This window comes from Hylaeus anthracinus, unplaced genomic scaffold (genome assembly GCF_026225885.1).
Source record: "Hylaeus anthracinus isolate JK02 unplaced genomic scaffold, UHH_iyHylAnth1.0_haploid 0, whole genome shotgun sequence".
In the NCBI taxonomy this organism is placed as follows: domain Eukaryota; kingdom Metazoa; phylum Arthropoda; class Insecta; order Hymenoptera; family Colletidae; genus Hylaeus; species Hylaeus anthracinus.
This window is the reverse complement of record NW_026533254.1, coordinates 12868272-12893836: the sequence shown is the minus strand read 5'-3', so window position 1 is coordinate 12893836 and position 25565 is coordinate 12868272.

The window sequence follows — 25565 nt, the reverse complement described above, 5'->3', positions numbered from 1 at the left end:
TTAACTGTAATCACATTTATGCTGTTTCGATCGTAGGTTCGTCGAGATCCGCATCCTAGATCGCGATCGTCATCGAATATCTGCGCTCTAGGGAGGATAAAAGCAGTTGCAGTGGTACTCTCCCGTTTAAAGATAGAATTTTAAAGATATCTTTAAGCGAGGGAGCACGGCACACGGTTAAATATGCGATCGAAGCTGTCTCCCATTTTCATGTAGCTTGTAGACGAAAATTCGGCGCGTTCACGTCTCTCGATGGAACAGAATTCCCAAAATACATGAATTGAAATTTTTCCGTCGACGACAGAGTCGAAAATGATCGTCGCGAGAAGAGACCTGAGCGCGTCGCGTCGATATTTAGTGGTCTTGAATGAATGGCGAGCGAGTGAGGAATGAGAGGATCTCTACCCACCACCACTGAAAATATCATCCCGCGTGTTGACCAAATCGTATTCCGGAAGCCCTTGTCCGAATTCTCGTTGGCTGAACCACTAGCTAGCTTTCCTCGGAGGTGGGCGAAACTTTGTTCGAATAACAAACGACGAATAAATTCAACTATTCGTGACGTTCATTCGATTCGAAACAGTTTTTATTTGTTTGTTACGAAATACTTGTATCACGATTGAAATTTTGGTTCGATCAGACAAGGATTTTGCTCATCTCTGGCTTTCCTTTTCGTTCCCATCGCGTTATACGCTTTTCCTTTCGTCGGCTACAGAGGTATAAAAGGAAACGAAACGCGTCGCGTCGCGCGTCTTGACCTCGAAAAGAGAGAATTCCGAGCGGAAAAAAACAGCGATTATTGCATCGCAAACACAGAGACGTCGAAGAAACAGTAGAGCGGACTGCGAGGCTGACGAGAAAGGGTAAGAATCGTCCTTTGTTTCGGTGAATCGTCGATCCTTCGTCGACATTATTTAATTTAATTGGCAGACGTCTCGAGTGCTCTGCAAATGGAGAAAAAATCATCTTCCACGGGAGAACAGAGAGAGGCCCGAGGAGAAAGAGCCTGGAACGAGTAGCTATTTCCCTTTTTCTCGCGGAGAGAGAGAGAGAGGAACGTCCGTGAAAAGGGGCAAAGATTGCATCGGAGAATGGCGAGACAATGAATAGAAGAGAAACCCCTGGAACCAGGATTGCCAGCTTTAATTGAACGGCTGCACCCTCTCGAAGGTCTCGTTTTCGTGGCTGATCGCGGAAACACGGCGCGTTTCATTCGGTCGAGCCGACTCTGGCTCGCTTCCGACGTCCGAGTGGGGGTCATTTTGCCCTAGCTCATGAAAACCAGACCTGGGAAATTGATTCTCACGGGCCTTTGTTCCTTTCCTTTACCACGACCAGAGAGGGGCAAAATTTCATTGCGATAAATGACCTCCGAACGACTTTTATTTCTTTATTTTTTCCGATGTACAATGAAAGCCTCCCCTTAATAACTATAGGGTGTTAATAGAATACAAGTCTTCGTTGCCCAGATACAAGCAGTTGAATTTTTCGGCTCGTATGCTTAAAACTCTCAACTACTCGTGTCTCGACGAAGAGGCCTCGGATTGTAAAATGGGAAAACTTTATTTGAATTTGTTATCCGTGTGAGAATTTTGCTCAGCTCCGCGAGTCCCAGAATGGACAAGGACGCCTCTCGAAGCGGCCCAAAATTGGACAGCGGAAACCAGAGTCGCTGTCCGCTAGACCTACAAGAGTACAAATCTTTTTCTAACGAGTAATTACATTCGAGCGACGAATGGATTATATTGACACGAGGAAGGAGGAACATGACGACGCGTGACAGGATTGAGAGAGGAGAATTTCGAAGATCGGAAGGAATGAACGTGTGTGACTGTTCCGTGAGTGTGTGTGCCCATGGGATAATGCGCGTGCGTGAGAAAGGTAATAATTAGGAGGAAGAGTAACGTTTAAACCGATGTTTTTCCCTGGTGTAGGAATTATTGCGATCTAACGATACGAAAATTAACAAATGATCTATTATATATATATATATATATATATGGTACGTACCGCATACTTACCTAGAGTTAGGCTCATTAAGCGTTACGTATTAGCGAGGTACGATACGTATATATGAACATATATGAATACATACATTATGTATACATTTACATACGCATACGCATACCTGGTAACGCGATCGAGACTGCCGTTAGCACTTAAGGCGCGGCTTCGCCTGATTTATCTATCTCAATCCCGAATTCTCTCAGGTAACGCGTCCGAGGGAACATTCGTTGCGTTCGGCATGGAAATTAAACGTCTTCGGATTCCACACAAAAGGGTATCCGTGTCTAATAAAAACGTTAACCATCCATCGTCGAGTCGTACGAAAATCCCGAGAGAAAAGAAATTTAGAAAAATAACCGCGCTCCAAAAATTCACTAAAAGTACGTATCCAAAAACGAGATGGATTTCCAGGACGAACGCAACCGTTCCCATCGACGTTCTAAACAAACTGCAAACGCTTCCTCGTCCCTTTCGACGAAATAAAAGGGGGCGGGGGGGTGGTGGTCACATTCGGCGAGGAGCCTCTTAAAAATCCTGCTGAGCTGGTCTTAAGTGAGATGGTATCAATTGCCGTGAAACTGAATTGTATCAATGAACGACAGGAACGGGAGGGAATTTTCTGCTCGTGCGAAACACTGTATAGAAAGGAAAGCTTCGAATTGAATATTGTGTAGTTAGAAATTCGGTGTATTTATTGCATGACACCCCTGTCTCTTAATGGTAAACGAATACCAATTTTAATCTTAGCTGCGAAGAAGAACACTATCTCTTTCTAAGTGTAGTCCTTTTTTCCTCTAAATATACATTCTAGATGGGAATACGTAGAGTCGATTGCCGGGGCTGTCACCTCCGGTTTGCAAAGATCGAGGCGAGGAACGATATGCCCGAAGTGTGGCAGCTCCGACGATTACAAGTGTACCGCGACAAACTGAAACACACGTATATACAGACAAATTGCTCACACGTATACACGAAAAAATCGCCAAATAATCGACAATTTCCGATAATTAACAATTTACTCTCCTTGTCCCATGTTTTAAAAATCATATCCCGTGCGACTTGCTCGGTCGTACTTCTGCCAAACGTGTAGCAGCTATAGCTAAACGAACGAAAGCAAGGGACCCCTCCTGTCTTTCGATCGAGTGAAAATTCAGGCGTAGTTGAAAGGAAATGGAAGAAGGAAATCCTGATGACTCGACCGGTCTCTGAAAAAAGAAACAAATGTTCTCGAGAAATTAATGTTCGTTGGAGACCAGCAAGAAGCTTGACGCGAAACGCGTGTACTCTTGCTGGACGAGGAGCCAACGAAAATCGCGTTTTTCGGCCAGAAACGATGACGTTAAAGAGCTCCGGTCTTCCATCGGGATATCGAATGGAAAATGAAACGAAGATCGAGGGACAGCTTCCAGCAGGGATGGGCAGAATATTTTTTTGAATAATACAAGCCCCGACAAAATTCAGATAAGCTTCCATTCGTTCCACGCAAAGCCGACATCAGCAACGAATGGAAGGTCGAGTATCTTCAGTTAATTTTTCACCGAACGAAAAATTCGCCCATCCTCAGCTATATACCAGGGGTCCCGCTCTAAACTGCCGACGAATAAGACTCGAGAAACATAATTGTTCCAGCCTTCGACATTTTTAAGGCGTTTTTAGCCGCGTATTTGTATCTCCGTGAATTTCGATGCATTTACAGCTGACTTCAGACTGATCTTTCGTAGATGATCTCTAAATAATCCTAGGAAACCGGTACTACAACGGGACTATGGTCGCTGGGGACAAGAATTTCAAAGAGAAAAACGTAAAAAAATATTTTTCGATCGAAATTAAATTCGAAAGAGGAGTCTCGAGAAAATATTTGTATATCGTACTCGGTCCACGACGGTTAGTATGGCGAAATGGAAGAAAAAAAAAAAAAAAACGAAGAATTGATAAATAGCGGCCGACACCGTCGACTCGATGGCCTCCATATCCGAACGTTCAAGAATTCCTTGATAGTTCGAATATCCGTACATTTTACTCGAGGGTCGGGTAGACGATCGACGTCGCAGCCAAAGAGATTATACATTTATATATGGTATATATTTTTGATAGAAATCTATTCAAAAGTGGTCTAAAAAAAAAAAAAAAAAAAAAAATTATATATATATATATGAACGAGGAGAACTTTTCGGATCGTAGAAGTAGCGCTAGTAGCACCATCGTCGTTGGTCGAGGAAATTTTTTTTATTGGCTTGTCGAAATTACCGAAGTTCTTTCGAAGTATCTTGTACTTGTCCAGCGACCGTCCCGACGCATCCAGTTCGATATTTTCTCATAAAAGTCGACTGAGCTTTCGATAAAAGGGAATTCAGGTATTTTCTAATGACCGTTTTTTCGGGGAAATGATCAGTGCACACAGGGGAGCTTCAAGCTCGAAATCTCGGGAAGTTAACGTGTTGAACCACCGCTTGAAATTTTCGTATTTGATATTTCAGGTTGCACAGTTAACAGGAACACTATTTACAATTCTATTCAGGTTTCTACGTAGAAGTAAACGTTTCCCGAACATCGATACAAATTTCGTTGGAACACGAGCTCTATAGGGGAGAAGGTTGGGAAGAAGAGATGCCCGTTTCGTTTTGCGTGGGCGGAGAGGCACGGAATTGTCACGGACGAGAAAAAAGAGACGGGAAACTGTGGGGAATTTCGTATGGTTTGAGCTGCATAAATGTAAATATTCTAGATCTTACGGAACTTGTTAATTTTTTTTTAGGTTTTCTGAAGGTAGCCGACGTCTGGCTTAGAGCCAAGTGGGTAGTAATATTGGTGTAGCGTTACTTTGCAAGAAAATAAATTACGTAAGTGGGTGAAAGCGTTAACGAAGTTGTTTTGTGGACATTTAGATAACACAATGTTTAGGTAGATTTACAACCATCACCTATATAATATAACAAATATTAAAAGCAAATAATACATGGAAGTCCATGGCACAGCGGACTTCCAAGGGACAATTGCTACTCTGTTTCCCATTTCTACCTTCTCCTCTGTACTATACCGTCTTAAATGATCGACGAAAATCAAAGTTCCGACGAACGATGATTAATATTATCGGAACCATAGTGTAATTGAAAGCGCTGCTGGTCGAGTATTCGCCGATATTCGATCACGAAGCGCTTGAAAGCGTCTCCATTGTTCCCATCAGAAGGAAAGCCACTTAAACAGGTTTCAGTATCGTCAAGGTTTCCTTGTCAACATGTTAATGGAACGACATCACCGATACTCGAGAACGCCTAGAGCGTTCCTTCGCGAAGATTCAGCAGTTACTGTCCTACTTCCGAGTAAGAAGTTTAGAGTGTACACTTGACAACCCCGTCAGACATCGAAGATTGGCAAAATTTGAATATAATAATGGGTGACAAATTAAAACACCGCTTATCGATTTGTTCTATGGTCGTTTATCGTTTCGTAAGTTTCCATGCAACATCGAAAATTTATTAACGAATAATTGAAACAAAGAGTAGTTCACTATCGAACTGATAAAACCACTTCTAAAGTGTACGAAACTAAAAGTATCGAATAACTAACGATTAGTCAAATATTACGAGATGTTGTACGAAACTATGTAAGGCTAGCAAATACAGCTGAAGGCTTCTGTTCTTACAACCAAAGAAGTTTTTTATTTATGTAAAGAATTATGGTTCGTTTTGTATTTATTTGAAATTTCTATTTATATAAGAATTTTGCCCATCCGTGTCGGACACCTAGCTGAACCACCGATCAGATCGCGGTGAACCTATTTGAATGAAACGAGAAGCAAACTAACAGGAGGCACAGTATATATTATTAGAAATGAAAATAATTATCGCGTACACGCAATGAAACGTACATTGTAACCGTGGACGCGCGCGAGCGTGCGCGTGTCCTGGTCGTCTCTTCATCCGAGACACACCCTATTAATTATCATTCTATCGTTAGAGTATAAGAGTTGATATTTAAGAATTCGTATTTGTAATAATTGTATGCGAACTATATTTGTTTGGTTGGCTTGAGGGCGAGAGTCTAACTCGGGTGTTATTAGATACTACGCTGTACCTTTAGCTGGCGGGCGATCAGCACATTCGGTGATTACATTTAGAGAATGACGCAACGGTGGCCATCTCGTTACCATCTGCCGTCCACCATTTTGCGAAGAAGTCGCTCTTCGAAAGGAATCCCTGCTCGAAAGCAATAAGACCTTCGTGTCGACGAGTTGGAAGGAAGAGAGGCTTTTGGTTTAGTTCTTGGGTACCGTGCCTTTATGTGGAGAGAGATTTTCGATAGACTTCAGTTTATTTCGTTTTTGATTTTTTGATTTTCAACCCTCCGCTGCAAAATAGGCCTCGATTAAAACAAATCCTGTAAACTTTTCAGGGAATATTTTTCTTTTAAAGCATATCTAGTTTGGTACGTTCATCGCTTGTTTGATTTGTGTACTGATACGATCCATGAACGTATGAACAAGCAAGAGATAATTTCTTTCTTTTTTTTTTCTTTTAAGGATAACAGTTATGCAGTGGGGGGGTTGAGTTGGAGCAACTACTCCAACTTCGAAGAAGAAAAAAGATTTAGATTTCCTTTAGGTAGATCTTTTTCAGTTTGTTCGTGACGCTGGGATTCGTTTCGAAGAGCGACTCCCGAGGTCCTTTTATGATCTATTCGACGAGGATCGTGGCGAGATCGGAACACAGGTTGTAAGATCGTCAGTCTGGAGGGCGTGAGCGTTACAGATATTGGCGAACCTAACAAGCGTGAGATGTATCGACGGTATCGAATTGTTGCTCGAGAGCGTACAAAGGGTTCGAACGTACTTTCAAAACAGAAAAAGGGAATTCTTATCGACGAGAATTGCTTCGTCGCGACGTATTCTCGACGCTGGGCGTTGGGGTTGTCCGCGAAGGGTTCGCGCTAGTGGAAGAAAGCAAAGATAAATAAATGAACTTTCCATTGCATAGTATAAAAGGAAAATTTATGCATGGTATTCTCTTCCAGAGGCGTCCAATAATAAGCAACAGAGGGTTGAAACCAAAGGGTTGAGAAACGGGTATCCGTAATAGCGAAAAGATTGGAGGAAAGTCGAGAAGGGTCGTGTGAAATGAAATCGAGAGTACGTTCGCCCAAAAAAAAAAAAAAAAAAAAAAAACAGATATTAGAGGGTTGATAATCGAGATCGTGGAGAACAGAGGATAGGAAGGGGTGGAAATGGTAAAAGCGAAACCGGTGTGCCCGCCAGCGACTTCGAGGGGAAGATAGAAGAAGCGGAAAGTAACGAAGGGGATGATTTACGGTTGAAAAAAAGAATATATTATCGATAAGCTGTGTCGATCGAGAGCTAGTGCTTAACACGTGTTAGGGTCGTTTCTTCGAGTGAACGGGATGGCCCTTCAACGAAATCTTAAACCGAAAACAGGATGCGCATTGAAGGCGAGACAAACCTAACCTCGAGTGGAATGAACGACGCGAGCCGTGAAGGTGTATCAGGGGGACGTACAAAATACAGTAAGGAAACATAGCACGAAGGCCTATTTGGGGGTGGTGCGACGAGAATTATAGGGTCTCGAAGAAACGACTCGTCTTTTAGTCTTTTAATATTTTACTCGAGGACGTTGTCGACGGTTCGACTGGCCTTTGACCCGAATTTTCAGGGACAGACAGAGGGTCAAGGTCAGGGGAGAGGATGGGGAAAAAAAAAATGCTTCCTTCGACCCCCGTCGTCATCGTCGCGCTAAATACGAGTTCGCGTTAATTAATCGATGCTCTTAGACAGAGCGGAGGACACGGTCAATATGGTCCTGGCAGTTTTTTCGGGCTTACGCGTCCCTTTCATCCCCCGTCCCCCCTCTCGAATGGGATTTTCTTTTGCCTTTTACTACCCACCTCCCTCCTCCAAACGTATCCTCGTACTTTTCCTTTCGTTCTTTGGATCGAAGGGTGCCCGGGGGTCGCTGAAAGGGACGTCGACGACGAAGTAGACTGTACACTTATTAAACATTAAAACGCATTACGGATTACTACGCGCCTAGGTTTAGAGGAAATAAACAAAAATAAGGAAACGAAAGAGAGAGAGAGAGAGAGAGAGAGAGAAAGAAAGAGAGAGAGTGCGAGAGTGCGAGTAAGAGAGCGTGGGCGAGCGTGAGAAATTAGTAAAACGTGTATGGAAGGGATGAAATGGGATATGAACGGATATACGAGCGAGAAAAATAAATATGAAACATTTTTCGTGAAACGGCAGTTTGTATAGAAGAAGAAACGATAAGAGGAGAACTAACCTGGTGGTAAAGACGCGACGATATTCAATAATTATTGTATTATTGGGTGAGAACGGACAAAAGATGATAAAAAAAAAAAGAGAGGAATTATTAATTAGCGTGTGAGGATCGAGCTTTATACCGCTTTTATATGTTTAGTAATGGAATACCTTTACATTAAAGATTAAATGAACAAAAAAAAAATAATAATAATAATAATAATGATAATGGTAATAATGAATACAAGAAAAAAAACCTACGCAAACCTACTATGTAATTGACTATTCTCTATATGCGAAATACATAAACATAATATATATATATATAAATAAATATAGATATATATTATTATTATTATTATAATGATTATATATTATTATGATTATTACGCTATGAGAATACGAGTATGGATGATTTTAAGGAAAGTATACATATTATATTAATAAACATTTTTTAATGCCACTATCCTAAAGATACTGGTGAAATGAAGTGAAATGATACAAAAAAAAATGAAGAAAAAGCAATTGAAAACCTCGTGCGTTTTTATTTCACCTAGTACCGTTTACCCTCGCTACCCAAAGCTCCCTACGCACCCTCTCCTCTCGTCGATTTCCTTGCCCAATTCGAAGCAACTAATTGTAAACTTTTATCGTTACGTTTACTTCGACGATCGAGCTTTCTCACGACAGAAAAAATGTCGACATGTTCGAACAGGTCGAGTTCGATCGAATCGCTCGCTTAATTTTAGCTCCTGCGGACGGGGGCAAAAGGGTGGGGTGTCGCGGCGAGAAACGACGCCCGTCACATCGAAGTTAAAAACCGCATACCCCGGGTGTCTATAATTGGCTGCCAGTTAATTACACGCCACGTCGCGCGTCGTATAAACGAAAATCCATCCGTCACTCGTTCTGGCAGCCATGGGGTTGATAATAATTAAACGGTTCGGAGTGACGTCGAAAAGACTGGGGGGGGGGGGGGGGTAGGGATGAGGGTGTTCCGTCGGTGAATCGCGGATGGAGAGCTGAACGGGAAGATTGAACGGAAACGGAGACGAGAGGAATTGGATTAAGAGAGATTGTACGTTCGTTAACGATCTCGGAACTCGATGCAGAAGAAGATGGAAGCAACGAAGCGGCAAGTATACAAGCACGTTGAAATTATTTAATGCGTCAGACGAGAGGCATAGAATATCATGAATGGATCGTTAGTCTATTGCTAGCGAGAGTGATTCGTAGTTATTTGTTTGTTTCAAACGAAGGCTCTCAAATTTCGCGAACAACGCTGTTGTTTAAATGGGTTCCGTTGAGGATCTACCCTTGAATTTCATGTAGTGTTGGGGGATGCATTTTTTGCGTTGCCCGTGGCTGGTCGATTCGCAACACCTGCTCAATTATACGGCACGTCGAGTCTCGTAATCCGAGTTCCATCCGTCGATCGTTGACGTGGGATCGTCTCTCCGCACCCCTGGGAATTTTCCTAGCTGGTTCTTCCCCTCGACGGACCATCGGAGCTCTTTAGTTGAGTGATCGTCAGGTTTGGTTTCTCCTGACGTTGGTAAGATCGAATACTTTGTCGTAAACCGACTTTGTCGTAAATATGAACAGCATTTAGACTGTTGATCACGCAACCAACGCCAGAGACGTTGCTGTATTCGGACACACGCATCCTTCAGCCAGGATTTAAAGGCAATTCGGTATCGTAGCCATCATGGGAAGTCCACCCGTTGAACGAGAGCCTTGTATTTCACCGAAACGACCGGTTGCTAATTGCCCAGTCGGCCGCCGAGCGTTCACGCGCGACGCGCGATAAATTTTTTGATCCATCGGCCATTAACGGCCGACCATTACGGCCCTCCGTGAACGAGGGGTCCCCCCGATCGATCGCTGATGCATGGCCTTTTCGTTGCTTCGAGCCGACCGGAACCCGCTTTCTTTGTTCGACCGACGACCCCTCTGGACTCCCCGAACGTAATTAATTTCCAAGGCATTCCCGCGCGGGAAGAAAGAGAAACCTTCTGTTTCCCGCCCCCGCGACGCCCCAAGATTACTATTGCCCGAGGGGGTCAAACAGCCGAGTCTCGTCTCTGGACCCCAATGGAGCCACGTGGCACTCGGCCATCCCCGACGCTTGCGAGTTAAATTTCAAACGCGACGGGGAGGGGGTAGGAGCGTGTATGTAAGGTCGTAAACCGCGTTCTCGTAAACTCTCCGTCGTAAACACCAGCTTCCTCGCCGCGAGCAATGTTTGCTAGCGCTATAGAGAAGTTGGGACTACGTCATCTGGCCGAAACCGAGTCACAAAGGCTCGTTGTTGCTGTTCACGCAACGTTAGCGCCGGGGACGCCACGAATAGGCGGCTCTTCGTTTGTAAGGGTGTCCGTAAGGGTTGTCGGGGAGGCACCAACGTAAAATCCCCTCCGTTGGTTCTACCGTTTCATCTCGATACAGACGAAATTTTGTTTAGACGTTCTTTACGTCGATAAATCAAAGAAAAAATTTACAGACTTTGCGCACACGCAAGAGTTGGACAGATCGAGAATCAACTGACAGTTGTTAATATTTTCTAAGGTTATGTTGTTACTACTCACCAATTTCATCGCCTCGCAGCATTTTTCACCGTATAATGAAACATGAATTTCGGTTGTTCGAAGATAAAAAGATTTTCAATCTTAAAAATAATTTATGCGATTTTTGTGTACGTGATCTATTTCGTACTTGTCCCGTCATATTACTAATAACGCCGTCGCAATCGATGAAAAAAAAAACAAACGATTCCGAGCACCGCTGCCAGACATCGTCAAAATCGCGAAACATCGATCGCGTGTTTCGCGACTAGAAGGAGGAAGAGTTCTAGGAGGGCATCGCGAATTCCAGCGTCGAAGTTGCCGTTAACTAAATCAGTGCCATCGGAGATCGCCTCTTGGAGGTTCGCGCGGCTCGATTAGAGGTTAATGGACAAATTTAATTTCTCGGCCCATTGCTCGCGAGTCGCGGCCGTTATCGGCGCGTACCGCCGTCTGCTCGACGAGACGAAACACGCAACGTAGGGGACTGGAGAAAAAAGGACGTCGGCGAGGCCCAACCCACAGCCAGAGAGAGAGACGGAGGAAGCGAGGCAGGTACGCAGATAAAAGTATCCAGCGACGGTGAGGGGCAGGGGATTATAAATTGGCTACTTTGTGTCGCGGTTATTGGAGGGCCAAATTGCGAACGACCATCCATCCATTTCCTGGACCTCGCCGTCTCGTCTCGTCTCGTCTCGTCTACTCTCTCCTCCCAGGCTGGTCTAGTCTTCGCAGCGATCGTTCCCGCTTTTTGTCTGCCTCTTCCTTCCAGTGCCTGTGTTTCGTTGTTAACGGGCCGGAAATTCTGTTGCGAACCGTGATTTTTGGTCCGGGATATTGGTACAGCATCGGGGAATCTCGATGGTAGAAAATTGCGATGTCTCCTCTAGGATTCACCGTTTGAATGAGGTAGATTGAAAGATCAATCCTGGAAGGAATCTTGTTTCATCAGGACACTGTGAACCTCTTCAGGAACACACTATTTTATTCGACAGAACCAGACAATCGAGAAATTTAATTATTGTTGCGACGCATCGTTGCTTCTTCGAACGAGCGGAAGCGAGGTCCCGATGTTCCGGTTGCCATTCGAGAACCGGCAATTATTTGAATAGAGAGAACAGTGAAGCTTGTAGCGAACCTCGGACGTTTCGAAATCTTTGTGTTCTAGTTGGTCGTTTAATAAATGTATTGTTCGTTTTTATGTGCGTTATCCTTAACGTGCGGTTATCCTTAACGTGCGGTTATCCTTGAATAAACTAAATAAAATGAATAGTCCGCGTTGCACAACTCCTCGGCGCAACGTTATGAATTCTTATCGATCATTCTTAGCTCATTTCCATATTACAAAGAGTTTTAATAAATGCAGGTTTCTTCTCCCCTGTTAAATGCGCACATCGAGTCCAAGCAGCTTTATGTGCCAAGGTTTTTTTTTTTAATGGGACCCCAGGATACAAGGGCTAGGGGTAGTAGGGTGCAAGATCGTTATTGGATTCTGTTGACTACCCTCGTTACCAGTGCTGCCGCCGTCGTCAGCGGTAAATGTGTCACGAATGCGCGGGAAATGGCGGTCTGAAGCTATCGGTCGCAGGTGGCAAACGAACTCGCCCGGTTTCCAGGGGTTCTTGAATATTTATGGCCAGCCAAGGTCAGACTCTACTTGGACCAACGCCGCGGTAACACTACCCTAAATTTACCGAAGGGGTGTCTTAACCGTATTTGGGTTACTATAGCGCCCTAGCTCTGCGAGGGTTACGCGAATACTCGACGGGAATCGATACAAGTTTTCGAACGTTTTTTATCTGTCTGAAGTACGTTTGATATTCGGTACGAATTAACGACAACTTTTTCAGGTCATCGGTCGTATACTACTTTAGTAGATTTAATTGTAACAGTTACAGTTCTTCAGAATGATACTTAGGACCGATTCTGCAAGAAGATGACTCCTCAAAAAGAATCGACAGCCAAACATCTTCCTGTCGAGGATATTATCCCAGCGTTTGATGAAACCATAACGTGTCAGGGGCATCCCGTAAATTCAGCGTACGACGGTCGAAGAGTCCCCGTTGATCTTGAAAATCCCCGACTTCTCGAATCCGACGTTTCGCGCCGCCGCGTTTTCGAGCAGCCGAGTGTGTCTATGCCGGAGGATGATCGACGGGTGGCGAAAGAGACAAGGGTGGAAGAGAGGGCATATCCCACGGGGGAGAGGATTCACCCCAGGGTCCATTGACAAATTTGCTAGCGGGCAAAAAGGCTGCTTGGTATGCATCCCTCGCTCGGTCCATCGGCCATGCAAGACTAGCCTGATCTTGGAACGCGTGCGCGTGATGTGTGTCGCGCGTCAGGTCTCCTCTTCGTCGTGAAATATCGCCCTTATCGTCGTTAAGACTTCGACGACTTCCTTTCGAGGCCTACTAGCCATCTACTTCCACCTTGTCATTTCACAACAAAGACTGTCTTCAGCTCTGAGATTCAGCTACTCATTCTTTACCTCAAACGTTACTTAATCGTTAAATATATACAGTCCGTCCTATAACTATTCGTTCCCTTTATCTCTATCGAACACATTTGTTTAATATTAAATGGCAAGCCTAATATTTCCAAATAAATCTTTCATTATAAATATGTACATAAATAAACTTCACGCATGTATGGTATTTATAATGAAAATTATTTTTATTTTTAATTATTTATAAAGAATATTTATAATCAAAAATTGATACGGAAATATCAAATCTATCATTTAATTTGAACAAATTTTCTTAATACACATAGAAGGTACGAATGCTTATGGGACCGATTTTAAATGCGCGAACAAAGGGCCACTGTTTCAAATATCCAAAGGTCGTCCAATCACTTCAGCATCCAAGAATCTATCTGTACTCCCAAACCGTCCTCTAGGTGATTCGAGTTTCCCATCCCAAAGGTTTCGAAACACTTTCTCCAAACGATTCCGCAACGATTATTCGGGGCACGAACGTTCTCCGCGGAAATTAGTTTTCCAGGTCTAATTACGGGAACGGTAACGAGGCCGAGATCGATCAAACCGGGCCGTGGGGATCGCGAAGGGTGCGGAGGACATTCGAATAATAAGGGGGCGGATATTCGAGGTGCCTCCCGCTGGAAGGTGAAACGAATTCGGAAAGAACGCGAAGTCGGCGAGGGAAAACGGGACCGGGTGAAATTCCACCCCCGAAGACGAGCTGTCCTGGGGGCTGGATGACCAATTAGCGATCCCTGGGACAAGGGTCGCGCGAAAACGGGGCAGACAGCTGCTGGGGCAACGAGTTTCGAGGCCACGGTGACTGTTAAGGACAGCCACGGTCACTGGGCTCGCGGCAAGGACCTTGACTCCATCCCTTCAGGGGATATTCGGTATTACCTCGACGTCGTTCTGCATTAATCTTACATTAGTAATATATTCTATTCCATAGAATATCCATAACTTACAATCGCTCATTTTCTAGCAATGTGCTTGATATTACTTAAAATTTGTTTATGCAATATTCAACTTTTATCCTTGTATTCCTGCGAAATTAATGGTCGTAAAACATGTACCGATATTCCATATAACATACTCGTTAACACGTTGTTCGTCACGTCATCCATAGGTGACGGTGCTTTTCACCGAAGAACTAAAAAAATTAATTCTGGAAGTTAAATGTCACAGAAAATGAATTTGAACGAAATACTTGAATTTCCATGAAGTTACGAACACAAATACCGCAATAAATGCGTGATTATGTAGTTTCTAATAATCTACAAACGAAGTTTAATCGCAGTAGAAATTTTCCAGAGTGTCAGTCTGGCAGTCAACGTGTTAGACATTAATATTTGACAATAATTCATTTCTTGATTCTAATATCCAATCGATCAGCATACTATCGTACTTGTAGAGTAATTCTCGAAGTCTCCGTACGTGTTTCCAGCCAGCTCTCAGGCAATTTTGATCTCCACCCCGACGGAATCTTCTTCGGCGGACAAAGCGGCGAACGGCAAATAGAATTTCCAGCGAGGACGATCTCTCCCAGCTTAATTCCACTCGCGCTTTCCCCTTCGTTTCCACTCTCGCTCGATCGGTTCGCCCTCTCGTTAGTCGTGTATCGAGTTTGCGCTCGACATTTTCCATCCGGAGCACTCGAGCCCCCGTATGGGGGAGGGTACGGCAGGGGGTTGTATTCGAGTGGTTCGGCTCGGAACAGGCGCGAGCTCCCACTCGAAAGTCGGACAATGGGGACTTCGATTTTGCCAGACTCTCGAGCCTCCATGGCGCTCCTTTCATCGCAGATCTCCTTGGTTACTTTCGCCGAGAAGGGAACCCTGAGGAACGACCAAGAACCTCGCGATTCTATGTTTCGTTTACTTCGTTTGTTTTAATTAATTTCGATCTCAGGTTTAAATGTACCGCGACGAAACACTTTCACTTTTTAGTCCATGGTGCGAGTTACTTTAGGCGTATAAATCAGTTCCAATTAATTGACGGACAGGTAAAAGATTAAGAATAAAAACCATTTTGGATTTGTACATCGCGGTCCACCATTTTTATTCACTGATTCTTTCACCAAACGACCACTACTTCGTTAAACATTTCGATCGCTTTTTAAGGGATGAATTGTTTAAGGATAAAGCATCCATAAAAAATACCTTCCACAACTTCGCCACGACCAGAAATGACTATTTTTACAAAAATGGAATAAATGCACTCGTGCATCGTTTCCAAAAGTGCACTGAATCTGTTGGTGTTTACTTTGATGGATAAAATTAATTTGTAATAAAAATACAGATGTTTGAACCTTTTCAACAACCTAACACAACTGCCGATCGAAATATGATCGATGGTCGATGTTCATAGAAAAATATATTCCTCATGGACACTGTTGACCTACCAAACGTAAGAAAAATATTTCCAGTGTCGTAAAAGCAACCTTAACGAATGGTACAAATTTGCAACCCGCTGATAATGGCCTGCACTTGGAATAAACTCCCTGAAACTGCTTGCTTTTCATTTGATTTCATTAAAAATAAACTACTCCCCCAAGTTCGGGCTACCTGTCGACGAAGTGCAAAGTTTCGACAACGAAAGGGAGAGTCTCTCCCGCGGAAAGTGGTTTTAGACGGTCTGCGTGCGTTAGAGAGAAGAGATCGAAATTAGATTCGGTACGCCCCCAACGCGGGGAAACATCTTCAAAGCGGTTCGAATTTCATCGTTCCAGCTCTCACCTTGAATAACCTTCGCTTGTCAGGGGGGGGAGAGGCATTGTGTAACCGGTAATTCTAGTTTGTCCAAGCAATCCATTTCGCCTCCAATCCTCCCTCACGGATCCAATTCATTGATGTATCCTCAACCTAGCCCCTCCCCCCCCAATCTGAATCGATCCTCTCCGTCGATCGAAGAAACTGCACTTTCGAAAGGATGAGTCCAATTTAATCGCTGCAGGAGACCCTTTCTTTGTATTTATATATTTTTGGAATAAAATTCGAGGACTGTTTGTACGAGATTATTTTGTAACTGTCGGTACTTTTATTCGGGTTAGACACCATGATTGTTAGTAAATAAAAATTGTAAATCAAACTCAAATTGGGATTTCTATAGAAGACTTCTATAACGAGTAATAGAATGTTTGTCAATTATATTCACTAAATGAAATTTCATTTGTCAGCGTTGAATGGACGTGTTTCACAATGAATAATCGTTTAGAAACGTAGCGAAACGAGAGGAATGGATAATATATTTTTCAGATTGTGTGATCGCCGGGCTCGAGGAGTCCTTCCATGGTTAAATCGGGGAAAACGCGGAGTCAGGAGTCGACGCAGCTGCCCCCGAAAGCGCAGTCGGTGTTACGGTTCGTAAATCCGTAGAAAGGCGAATCGCAGCCCCAGTATTCGGCAGTTTTCCCGGGAAAATCGACGTCAAACCCCCTATTGCAATCCGAAAATGCTCGTCGGAAAAGCGGAATTAAGTCCTGGTTGTCCGATAAAGGGGAATTAAGACCCGTCACCGAGACTCGCTGCTCCTCCCCAGAAAGGGGGAGTCCTACAGACCTAATCCTGAGTGCAGGAAATTGATTAAAAAAAAAAAAAAAGAAAAAAAAAGATGCGAGTACCGGTGGAACGTTTCCTTTGTAACGGAGATCTCGATCGAAATGTGAACGCTGGGAATTCGGACATACCGTTCGTCCCTTTTCCTTAGTCTCGCATCAAAGACACCACCCTCCGCTAGGTTTCAATGTCCGTCCATTTGATCTTTCTTCCTTGGTTGGGGTGCTGCCTTTACGGCCTACCGAAACATGTAAAACGCGACTTTAGGATCCTTTAAAGCAGTTTCATATTATCCAGTATCGTTCTCGCTCTTATTGAGTGCTTTATTCTTATTCTAATTGTCTTCCTCTACAGGTTCGTACGAATACGCGAAACTATACGACTGAATCATGAATTACTTAATTCGAGGAACATCAATGGCGGAATTGCTACACCGAATCGGTCTGCGCGCAGTGATAAATTCTAATTGCAGCCAATGAGAGTTCAACGTAAGTGAGATTCAGTGGACTTCGAGTTGGACCCGTTATGGTCGCCAATAATGCAAACTCTGTCCAAGACTGTACAAACAGCGATCGCTGTTAGACCTGGTTGAATGACCGTCGACCACTTCTCTATCGATTCACGCATTCCACGCCAGATAGATTGCTCGGCATCTTAGAAGGACTTTGGTGAAATCGAATTACGACGCAATTCCAGTAAAACCCAACATGTTGATGACTTAAACACCCCTTGTTTTCAAGTGACTCACACTTCGTTTCAATTTCACCAAAATCCCTGATCATCCAGGGCAAGAAATGATCGATTAACGTACCCCTGCGATACGATGACGTACGATCTCAACTCCGATTCCTGTTCCAAGCGACATTTCCACCATGCGAAGGGCTGCCGAGCCTCCAGGGGCTGCGTGCTCTACGTGACTCATATCGAAATCAAATAAAAATTAATGCTCCGCGATAGCGCGGTGCGGGCGTCTCGTGCTGTAAGGCCGCAATCCGATTATGGTCACCGATGTCCAGGCAAACAGATCAGCCCGAGGGTTTACGTGGACATTATCCGTCTCCGTGTCCTCCGTGCGTTGGATTCGTCGCGGGGATTGGCGAAAATCCACCGGCGCTAATGGCATTTAATTGACCCTCGTCCGAGTGTCAATGCGAGTCACCGTCGAACGCGAGCCACGCTCGTGCTTGCCGGGAATCTTTCGAAATATTGGACCGACTCGAGTTTAAACAAATTTCCATTCTATATTAATGATACATTAATAATATTATTGACATTTTAGTGTATCTTGAAGCTTTTAATTTTCGCTGACCGTTCGGCGATGCCGAGCGCATAGAATAGTTTTCCCTGTGTCTTAGCAAATAGTCTTACAATAACCCTTAACCGAGCAACGTCCTTTCCGCACAGTTTTTGGTCTCCGCATCTTCGTACTTTAACAATAAACAGTTATTTTTTATTCCGCAAGCGATTGAGTCCATCTTTATATTCTAAAATTAAAGATCCCCAATGAATAGTATGTAGCGATAATAGACGAAAATGCAATCAATGGGAGGAGAGACAGAAGTAAAATATTCTGCTAATAGAAAAAGAAATAGAAATTCTACCGTATGCATTTCTGAATATAAAATAAAACCTGTCGAGTAATAAAGAGGCAAGCGAACATCGGCCACAGGAAATGGACGTCAATTCTGAAGCAATAATAATTTCCTATCTAAGAATAGCGAGTTAACCACCCTTTCTCGATTTCCTCCGGATGAGTTCTTTCACCCTAACGAAACGATCTCGATCGATGGGACTTAATTGATCATCCACGCGAGCCGGAGTCGTCCGTAAATAGCCAGAGCCCTTTCGTGGGTCTAACGTCCGATCTTCCAGATATTAGCCCGTTTATCCGTGGCTTTGGGAATCCACTCGACGCATTGTCTGTTTGTCTGAGAGCACGCCACCGTTCCCGCAGGACCTGCTAACAACATTAGCTCGGGATTTGTCTTTGGGGCTGGATCTCCGCGATGGGAGTAGACGGTGGGTGGGGTTGTACCCTATTAATATTGCGCCTGTATCACAGTTTCACCAGACTCCGTGTCGTTAAGGGAGATATACGCCGAGATAAGCAAACGTCCTACTACCGGGTCGAACAAGGGATCGTTGCGCCAACTTCTTTGTACTCTCCAACTTTATTACTGCCTCCTCTAATGGGATACGGCGATCTCGTTCCTTTTTTTCCTATTGTAACGTGGAACGATACTAGATGGGCACGGAAACGAGGGCAATGGATTATGATTACCTTCCTGGGGAATTTGGTAATGTCCATGCGCCGAGGGGAGTGGAAAGAGAATTCTTTTCGCAGACTGAGCAGGTATATTCAAGAGCAATTGTTACTTAGACGTTACTTAGATGTTAGATCGCGTAGACCCAACTTTAGCTGTCGGATACCGCTCTGTTCCTTTATCACTCCCCTTTTTTCCAACAAACTAAGTGGATCACGGTAAGATATCAGTGAAATAATTCAATCAGCGAAGAGAACCAATCGCCCCTGACGATTAATTCCGGCCCGTACTACCGTCGGATTCGTTCCTGCACGAAATATTCTCCTCTCGAGACAGCAACCCGTGCCGGCGCACGAATGAAACGAAATCATCCCTGGCATCGTGCACGTTCCGTTTACGTAACGTCAAACAGAGGCTCGTATCTCCGGAGAACGGAATATAATTATATAAACAGCGATGCCAGTCTGCTTCGTAATAACGACGGAAACGGCAAGACCTTCCTACCCCTGGGAACGACCCATGTAAGGGCTGCTTCATTAAATACTCGGATCCCTGAGAGAGCCAGGGTCTCCCTACTTCAGGATCGGGCGAGGAGAAAACCCAAACGATTGTAATAATAATTACGCGATATTAATAATCGCCGGAGTTATGCAGATAACGTCGGCTCCCACGTGCCTCCAGTCCGATGGTTCTCAATTTCGTTCGCCGAGAGGGCTGTCAAGGGCGTCAAGAGCGTCTTCCCTTGGAAGATGGACTTATGCAGAAAATCGACCGAGAATGCTCCACAAGACGGGGAACGACGAAACTTTTCTGTTAGGGGCTTCGGTTTGCTACGTTCTCCAGTGACCATATTTTTTGCTCTTCTCCATTCTTTTCCTGATCACAACATTTTCCTCGTTTCTCTTTTGCTCTCATTTTTCTGTCTCTTCTCCACATCTTCTACGCTTTCTCTCCTGATCTCTTCTGCATTCACGTTTTCCTTTTCTTCCGTCTGCTCTCAATTTTCCTCCCCTCTATTCACTTCCCTCCCATTCTCTTCTCACCATATTTATCACCCGTTCCTCCTCCCAATATAATTTTTATGTCGCGTTCATCCTCTTCCTCGCCTCCTTCTCTTATTTCTCTCTCTCACTACTCTCCCTTTTCCCACTTTCTCTTCCTCCCCATTTGATCGATCTTTATACCGTGTCAAAAGTATACGAACACTTATCGAAACAATTTGATTAAATTTCATATAAAAGTAACAAGAGCGCCACCTTCCACTTCCAAGTTCGATTTAATCGCGCCCAATCACGATCACGGTTCGACCCTCAAAGACGACAGTTTTCCCCACTTGGAACGCCAAAGAAAGAGTAAATGAAAATCAAACGACGGTGGATTAAGAGTCTTCAAAAGTCGACGAAGCGGAGGTGAGCCGGGAGCAGCCGGGGGGGCGAGGGCGGGTTGAAGCGTTATTAATGATGAGAGGGTGACAGCAACCCTGTTTCCAGAGCTGACATCAGAGTCAGCTCCGAGCAGACACGGGACGCCTAATGACGATTAATTCAATGTCTTCGTGACAGAGGGGTTGTCTCTGCGAGCAGCGACAGGTCCCCGCGACTCTTCCGCCCGGCGCCGGCGTTCATCCCTCTGCTCGAATTCGGATCGACTGTTTCCAGAGAACCGTTGACCGAGCCCATTAATCAACGCGAACGAGCATCGTGTGAATAATAATCGATGCTCTCCAACCCTCGAGAGCCGGTTGCTCGCCTAGGGCAACGTTTGCCAGAGATCTCGTTGCCGAGGATTATACATGCTCTTCGTGGAGGGCAAACAATCGTCGGGGATTGCAATTTTCGAGCGGGAACGTCCAAGAATTTCAATTGCAATAATGGTAATATTAGAGAAAAATTCAGCAGAGGTCCTTTTAAAAATACGACAGTACAAGTGCTATTAAGGGGATCAGAAAGTAATGTCGTTTCTGCGAATGCAAATACTTGTTTATTATTTACCAGTTCACTGTGTGCCAATCGATTTTTATAGAACAGGTATTGAAAATTTGCACACTAGATGGCAGAAGGTTATTGATAACGAGGACAATTATATAATTGATTGAAAATAAAAACATATTATAAATTTATTTGTTTGAATTCAATGTAAAAGAAACGACATTACTTTCTGGTCCCCCTAATATAATAATTCCACACGTCAGTTTTAAATAAATGACGTGACAGAGGATGCATCAAAAATATTTTTTTAAATTTATTTGAAAGGTACTACGTCAATCTGATGATTCTCAGAGGTCTGCCAGCTGTTATCATCAAAGACTGAAACGCTGGAACCGTCGAGGATCCGAATTACTCGTGGCGATTAAAGGCGGGAGTCGTTGGCTCTAAATTGGCGTGAAAATACGAGTGGGGCCATTAATCAAGCGTTCGAGCCCGCTATCCCTTGAATAATAACCGATCCAGGGCCACGAAATGGATTTTTGCCCAGAGCGATCCGCCACGCTACCCCCTGGATACAGTAGCACTCCAAAGGCAGCAACGACACCCTCGCAAAGCCCGTCGGGTGCATAATCGAAGAATTTGAAATTCCACCCTTTCCCAACGTACACTTTATCACGTGCAACTTTTATAAAACGAGAAACGATCGCGGCGGATCTCGTAAAAAACCCTTTGAATGCCGCGGAACGAGACAATAAACAAGTCCACCCCAGGCTGGAATCGAAGAATCGAATTTCGATGCGAAGTATGATTTTATTCCGAGTTTCATTTATGGATAAGCTCACGCGCCAATAAATCAAAGAATCACAATCTTATTCGTTATTAATTCGCATAGTGATTCTGTGGTAATCCAAGTACTTCTCAAATATTAAAATAAAAAATATTCGTGTCAAATTGAGTGCCCTTCTCCTTTTTCGGAGTCTGTTAAAAATCATTTTTGTTTTCTCTCGAAGTATTTTGTTTGACGGTGAATCTTCCGATGGCATGCCTAAATCATAGAGTCGAGACGCAAAGATAGGGCCAGAATTTTATTCGAATACCGATCTGAATAAAAATGTATTCGAGCAACGTCCGAAACCTCGATCGCTCAACCCCCAGGGCCACCTCTCGCATTTCGAGCTAACTTTATTCGTCCACTCGCCCCTCATAGGCGTTATACATTTTACTCTACATTATTCATTCTGTAACCCCAGCATCCTCATATTGCATAGTAAGGAGTATTCGGCCCTAACCCGCTGCGAACGTCGCGTTCCCTTTAAGGTGTACAAGTACCCTCCCATCAAAAAATAAAACAGAGGAACCTTTGGGAATTTTTGACGCGGAAGGTATATAACCTATGAAATTCACATTTAGATACACGAATATACGTCTTGGCACGGACTATAATACTGTCAAGTCAATGATACACAGTGCCATTTAATATTGAATGATTCCATACGTTCGTGCCCGATTTAAAAATGAAGTTCAATGCGTTGAATTTCAAACAATACGATTTTATTAATCAATTATATCGCTATTCTTTTCTACAATCTAATTTTGCACGTGATACTACATTCCGTTCAGTGGGTAAACCAAACCATACAAAAACAATGGAGTTGTCATAGCATTGTCTATGACAATCGAGTACTTGTATTGTACACGAACTTATGCAATCATCCAATAAAATGAATTTTTTTTTATTGCAATGTATAGCCAATCGAAAACTGATTCGTTTAAAATATTTTTTGCCAGATTATCGCAAGTACTTGAAAAATCGTGAAAAGTGTTACGCGAGACACTCTGTATACACGTTACCTGACTACGTATACCTACAAAAATATCGGTTAAATAATGTTATGAATATTCCATCGAAGACATCGAACGCTTTTATTCTTGCAAAGGAACGTTAATATCGGAGTTCTTCCCCTGTAAGATCGTTAGGCGAAGGGGCTCGATTGGCCGTATATTCCTCGCAGTGGGGGACTGGCCTCTTTGTCCGCGCGACCTCCGCTGACATTATGCGCGATAAAGGCACCGGGAGATTCCGGTAATCCCGGCCAAGGGAACAAAGAACAGCCCCCGAATATCAATGGGGGCCAGCGTGGATTTTAAGGAGTCCATTCCGGGAGAAGAATCGCGGCCCGCACCTCATACGTCATTCCTTTTTTCCACCTCTCCAGGAAGAGTGAGAGCGGTCTGTGTTTTATGGAACGCGATAAAACTCCACCGAGGAATTCGAGCAAAACGCCAAGGAGAATCTTGCCTTTGTCCTAGACGTCGGATAACACAGAAATATTCTAAACTATACGGTAGGAATTTAATTTTAAACATCTCCAAGTAATTTTCTTTTCGCAAATGAAATGGTCTCGAGACTGAAAACACCGCCCCACCGCCCCCCCCCCTCCCCGCCAGAGAAAGTATACGATATCACGGGTCAATGTTAACCCGATATCCAGCTGTTCGATCTTCCAAGAAGCGGAGACCAAGCTCGTCGCACCGCGGAGAGCGCAAGTGTCGAAGTTCGCGGCCCGAGCAGCTGGCATTTATGAATGAATCGTAGTACGCTCGAGTTCCTAGAAAACGGAGAGACGTTGATTTCGCAACGCGAGCAAAAACGGCACAGATTACCGCGGCCTCCGCGCGACTCGTCCACGAGCAAAACGAACCGAGACGTCCGCGTTCCTCCCAGCAGACCGATCGAGAAATCGTGGAATGCGAACTCGATAAAAAAACACTTCGTACTGGATGAACTCTTAGCTTCTTTCAGCCTGTATTCCTATCGGAGCGCTACCATGTAAACGAGCAGGTGTAGGAAAGGAAGAAAGGAATTGGTCTTACGTTCAAGTTGAAGAACGTGCTCTTGAATACCGACGAGAAGTGGAGCTGGATCGATGGGGGATGGGTCTCTATTATTTGATATTATTAAGATGATTCATAAATAACTTTCCTTTGTTAACTTACAGTACAAATATATTCTTACGTAATAAATCTGAAATAATTCTATAATCATCATAGTCGATTTCGTCCTGGCAAATTAAAAATTCAGGGTGAACCAAAAGTTCTTGCGTGTCTTACGTTGTTTCAGTTTGTGCAATTTTATGAAGTCATTAAAATTACTTTATATGCGAGAGTGTTATATACAATTCTGTAGCTTTTGAAAATCTGTTTCGTTTTAGTAAAACCGTGGAAAATTTCGAGATTCGAGTACTTTCACGTCACCGCTGGAAGCAAGAGTTGAAAGCAACTTGATCAGTAAAGAAAATATTACATTCGGTACGGAACGTGAAAGTACTCGAATCTCAAAATTTTCCATGATTTTACTAAAACGAAGAAAAATTAAACGATCGATACATCAATGTAGCTAATAATCGAACATGAAAGAGCTTTCTAAAGTTACAGAATGATATATAAACAACGAAAAAAACGCACAAACTATTGGTTCAATCTGATATTACAAAATTTATTTGCAACGGTTAAAGAACAAAATAGAAAGTACACGAAGTCTAGCCTCACGTGGAATAACATCCATGCAAAGCATGCGCTGTATGGAAAGGGAAAAATATTTGCATTCGATATAAAGTTATGTTTGTACAGTTCTGTCGGAGCGAAACGCATCGCAGCTGTCGAGAAGCAATTCCCTTTCGAAAGAAGCACGAGGATGACGCGGCGGTTTACGAGCCGGTGCGAGAAGAGAGGCGTTTCGCTGGTTAACGATCGAAAACAATCGAGAGGCCACACGAGCGGAATGATATCGCGTGTAAGGGAGTCGACATAAAAATTTGTGGCCCATCCCCGGTTGCAAGGGAGGAACCTGGGGCAGCGATGGGCTCAAGACGGTTTCAGACACTTGGAACGCTACGACCAAAGTTTCCAATTCGTGTAACGCTTCGGAATTTATGGACTCTTAAAAAAAATCGAACGGCCTTGGACGATCCAAGTTTTCCAACGACCGATAAAAGTACGGGAAATTTTAACTACCGCCGTTTTTATGATTTTTGAATCGTTGCCCACTGGGCCAAACATTCCAACGGTTATTCGAGCGAGAAGCGACGAGTTTCCATCGCGTAGCGTTTTATATTGTTAATGTAAAATTCATTGTCGGTCTGTCGACGAAATAACGGCCAAAGTTAGTCGGTTTCCAAGCGACTCTTTGACCCACAGAAAGTTTCTTTCCTCCGTGTTCGAAAAGTAAATAAAACCCCAGAAATATCAAGAGCCGTAACCGCGACATATTTCGCCGGTCGGTTAACTCTGCGCGATACAGTTTGAACGAGGCTTAACAAATTCCCCGGTTTGCCGTTCCCGAAGGCGTCGTTCCTTCCGCGAGAATGATCCACCCTTATAAATTTCGCAACGTTTTATTCTCTCCTCGATCTCTCCTCCGCGGTCGTTCGAGTGCGGATTTTTACGATACACGCTCTCCCATATCGCGGGGAAACTTAAATATGAGCTTCGAAATAAA